The 5,000-nt window shown below is 55.6% G+C and overlaps 1 pseudogene; it reads left to right on the forward strand.

Moving 5' to 3' along the window:
• The first annotated feature begins 3,514 nt into the window (after nt 1-3,514).
• The window catches only part of LOC121306288, an 8,772-nt pseudogene continuing 7,286 nt past the window's right edge, over nt 3,515-5,000 (forward strand).

Below are 5,000 nucleotides of genomic sequence, written 5' to 3' on the forward strand. Positions count from 1 at the left end.
TATCACAGCAGTGACACTGCTAGTGCAGGAGAGAGAGAGACAGAGAGGAGGGGTAGAGTGAGGGTTAATATAGAAATATCACAGCAGTGACACTGCTAGTGCAGGAGAGAGACACAGAGAGAGACAGAGAGGAGGGGTAGAGTGAGGGTTAATATAGAAATATCACAGCAGTGACACTGCTAGTGCAGGAGAGAGAGAGACAGAGAGGAGGGGTAGAGTGAGGGTTAATATAGAAATATCACAGCAGTGACACTGCTAGTGCAGGAGAGAGAGACACAGAGAGAGACAGAGAGGAGGGGTAGAGTGAGGGTTAATATAGAAATATCACAGCAGTGACACTGCTAGTGCAGGAGAGAGACACAGAGAGAGACAGAGAGGAGGGGTAGAGTGAGGGTTAATATAGAAATATCACAGCAGTGACACTGCTAGTGCAGGAGAGAGAGACACAGAGAGACAGAGAGAGGTAGAGATAGAGACAGGGACAGAGAGATAGAGATCACCCAGCAGTTTCCATCGCAGGTTTTTCAGAAGCTGGGATTCCTCACCCCACATGGCATGCTGAATTCAACACAGACCCGGGCGGTACTCACAACTGTGTACAATAATAATAATAATAATAAACAAAAATGAAAAAGAAAGTTTTTGATGAATATGTAAAATACAAAAAATAAAGGCTGCAGTGTTTTGATGAGGTGTTTAGCGTGCTGTATCTGAAGAGAGATTGTGTAGTTATCGGTTATACATGTAGATATAGATAGATATATACAGAGACACACACACACTGAGCATCAAAAGAAACCGGCCTCTTACTGTGGATAGAATTCACTAGCTGTGATTGAAAAATGACAGAGCAGTGACTTTATACTGTGCTGACTGACAGCTGACATCACGAAGATTGCAGTGCTGTGTGCAGAGCCCCCCCTCGCTGCAATGGGGGGGCTGGTTTGTGCAGAGCCTCCCCTCGCTGCAATGGGGGGGCTGGTTTGTGCAGAGCCCCCCCTCGCTGCAATGGGGGGGCTGGTTTGTGCAGAGCCCCCCCTCGCTGCAATGGGGGGGCTGGTTTGTGCAGAGCCCCCCCTCGCTGCAATGGGGGGGCTGGTTTGTGCAGAGCCCCCCCTCGCTGCAGTTGGGGGGGGCTGGTTTGTGCAGAGCCCCCCCTCGCTGCAATGGGGGGGCTGGTTTGTGCAGAGCCCCCCCTCGCTGCAATGGGGGGGCTGGTTTGTGCAGAGCCCCCCCTCGCTGCAGTTGGGGGGGGCTGGTTTGTGCAGAGCCTCCCCTCGCTGCAATGGGGGGGCTGGTTTGTGCAGAGTCCCCCCTCGCTGCAGTGGGGGGGCTGGTTTGTGCAGAGTCCCCCCTCGCTGCAGTGGGGGGGCTGGTTTGTGCAGAGCCCCCCCTCGCTGCAGTTGGGGGGGGCTGGTTTGTGCAGAGCCCCCCCTCGCTGCAATGGGGGGGCTGGTTTGTGCAGAGCCCCCCCTCGCTGCAGTGGGGGGGCTGGTTTGTGCAGAGCCCCCCCTCGCTGCAGTGGGGGGGCTGGTTTGTGCAGAGCCCCCCCTCGCTGCAGTGGGGGGGCTGGTTTGTGCAGAGCCCCCCCTCGCTGCAGTGGGGCGGGGGGGGGCTGGTTTGTGCAGAGCCCCCCCCTCTCTGCAGTTGGGGGGGGCTGGTTTGTGCAGAGCTGCGGAAACCCGCGCTGCAAAAACAGGACAGGACGCTTCGTTTGAACCCCGATCACGTGTTTAGGGAGTGCCTCTGTGTAGCCCCCCCCTGTCACATGACGAGGGTGTGTCGTTCTATCCCGGCATGGCTGATACAGGCCCGGTGCGCAGGTCGCTCGGCCGGCCCGGTTCGGGTCTCCTGTTGCGTGCTCCCGCGAACCGGACCGAGACCGAGGTGCTGTGCGAGTCGCTGTCCCGGCTCAGCGGGGTCACCCGCGCTATCACGGCGAATATCCGCGGCATCAACGGGCAGATTGAACGGTGAGCAGCGGGGCGAACCGGGGCGAACCGGGGCGAACCCCCCCCCGCGCTCCGGTTCAAAGCGGGGACCCGGTTACCGTAAAACAGCGAGTGCGGAGAGGAGATTTCTAATCACTGCGCTGCTGTTTTTCTGCAGGATTTTGCTGGATAAGCCTGATGTCGACGAGCTTGAAGAGATGCTGGTAATGAATTGCTGATCTATTAACACGTCTCTGTATGTATGGAAGGAGCCCCCCCGCCTCGCTGCGCTTCATTAGCAGACCCGGCCCACTGTCTCTGAATCTGCTCAGGTTGATCGGTACCCAAATTATTCCCTTTCGCTTTCTTTATTTTTTGCAGAACAAAATGTCGAAGAATTAGCGTCGGGGTGGAGTCGCCGAATTGAGAGAGAGAAGAGGAGAGAGAAGGGGAGAGAGAGAAGAGGAGAGGAGAGGAGAAGAGACAGAGAGAAGAGGAGAGAGAGAGAAGAGGAGAGAGAGAAGAGGAGAGGAGGAGAGACAGAGAACAGATGCAGAGAGAGGAGAGATGGAGGAAGGCAGTCCCCTCCTCCGAGAGGAGAGAGAGGCTCTCAGAGAGTAAGAGGGTCTTCTTAGAGGGAGAGAGGGGAGGAGAGGAGGAGAGACAGACAGACAGAGAGGAGAGAGGGGAGGAGAGGCAGACAGACAGACAGAGAGGAGAGAGGGGAGGAAGAGGAGTAGAGATTTAGGAGAGAGTAAGAGGAGAGACAACAGAGAGGAGAGGAGAGATGGGAGGAGGAGAGAGGGGGATACAGACAGAGAGAACGACAGACAAGAGAGATATGAGGAGGAGAGAGAGGAGAGAGGGGAGGAGAGGCAGACAGACAGAGAGGAGAGAGGGGAGGAGAGGCAGACAGACAGACAGAGAGGAGAGAGGGGAGGAGAGGCAGACAGACAGAGAGGAGAGAGGGGAGGAGAGGCAGACAGACAGACAGAGATCAGACAGACAGAGAGGGGAGGGGAGGAGGCAGACAGACAGAGAGGAGAGAGGGGAGGAGAGGCATGCAGACAGAGAGAGAGAGGGAGGAGAGGCAGACAGACAGACAGAGATAGAGAGGGGAGGAGAGGCAGACAGACAGAGAGGAGAGAGAGGAGAGAGAGGCAGGACCGTCTCAGAGACCTCTCCGTAGAGTCTTCAGAGAGGAGTCCCTGCTCCGTCTTCGTCTCTGCCTACTCTCAGTCTCCGTCCAGGGGAGGAGAGGCAGACAGACAGAGAGGAGAGAGGGGAGGAGAGGCAGACAGACAGACAGAGAGGAGAGAGGGGAGGAGAGGCAGACAGACAGAGAGGAGAGAGGGGAGGAGAGGCAGACAGACAGAGAGGAGAGAGGGGAGGGGAGGCAGACAGACAGAGAGGAGAGAGGGGAGGAGAGGCAGACAGACAGAAGAGGGGACAGAGAGAGAGAGACAGAGGGAGAGAGTGCAGACAGACATGAGAGGAGCAACAGAGAGGGGAGGAAGACGCAGAAGAGAGCAGACAGACAGACAGAGAGGAGAGGGGGGAGGAGAGGCAGACGGACAGAGAGGAGAGAGGGGAGGAGAGGCAGACAGACAGAGAGGAGAGAGGGGAGGAGAGGCAGACAGACAGAGAGGAGAGAGCGATCGCTTCACCGCGGTTCAGGTGTGGATTTCGTGATGTCTGATCTCCAGTGCTGACAGCAGCATTGTCTCCCATGTTAAGTCTCTGTGCGCATCATTCTGTAAAATAAACATCTCTGTGCCTGTCTCTACACGCGTGTGTGTGTGTCTGCAATGCCGTGTGCTCTTAATGACTCGCAAAATCGCACCAGCAAATTGAAAAATCGAAATGAAGTCTTTCTTCTTCACTGCGACGCGCAAGCGCAGCTTTCCTGCAGCCTACAAGCGCCGGAAGCGCCATGCTGAGTGCTGGCAATCCTGCCACTCTGCCCACACACCCCGGAGTGGCTTCACGTGTTCCTCCGCCCCACGGTGACGATTTCCGCTCTCAGCCGCGCCGTTTCTCTTTTTTCGCGGGAGTCCACACGCACGCAGCATGTCCGGGACCAGCGGCACCGTTTCAAACGGACCGGAGCAGGCGGGGGAGCCGCACTGCAAGCGGGCCCGGGGCTCGGCGGAGGCGCCTCGGAACCGGGTGACGGTGGTGCTCGGGGCGCAGTGGGGGGACGAGGGGAAGGGGAAGGTGGTGGATCTGCTGGCGATGGACGCGGATATTGTGTGCCGGTGCCAGGTACGGACCGCAGGCGTGTGCAGAAATATATCCGATAACTGCTAGACTAATATTAATAATAATGCATAATAATAATAATAATAATAATAAAAATAATAATAATAATAATAATAATAATAATAATGCATAATAATAATAATGCATAATAATAATAATAATAATAATGCATAATAATAATGCATAAGGATGCACGTCAAAAGTTTTTAAAGTTCTGCCCCCCCCCCCGCAGGGCGGTAATAACGCCGGTCACACGGTGGTCGTGGATTCGGTCGAGTACGATTTCCACCTGCTGCCCAGCGGCGTCATCAACAAGAACGCGGTCTCCTTCATCGGTGAGCAGAGCCGCCCGAACCGGGGATATTACCGGCCCGCCCGGGACCGAGAGCCCGGCGCGGAGATCCGGGCAGCCGCTCGGGTTTGTGAGGGTCGCCGCTTTGGCGAGACTCTGCGGAGGAGAGAGATCCGCGCAAACCCGAGCAGCTGTTTCTGAATTCACTCTGAACCCTGAATCAGCCCCCCCTCCCTCCTCTCTCTCTCTCTCTGTGTCCCGCAGGAAACGGGGTTGTGATCCACCTGCCCGGGCTCTTCGAAGAGGCAGAGAAGAACCTGAAGAAGGGAAAAGGTAGGAGAGGAGAGAGGGATTCAAAATACATGAATATATAGAATGAACTCCCTCAGCTTCATAGAGTCCAGTGAAAGCTGCTGAATAATGTTCCCTTGTTAACATATTGAATTGCACCCCCTCTATATAGAATGAACTCCCTCAGCTTCATAGAGTCCAGTGAAAGCTGCTGAATAATGTTC

Source organism: Polyodon spathula, chromosome 47, assembly GCF_017654505.1.
Source record: "Polyodon spathula isolate WHYD16114869_AA chromosome 47, ASM1765450v1, whole genome shotgun sequence".
NCBI lineage: Eukaryota > Metazoa > Chordata > Actinopteri > Acipenseriformes > Polyodontidae > Polyodon > Polyodon spathula.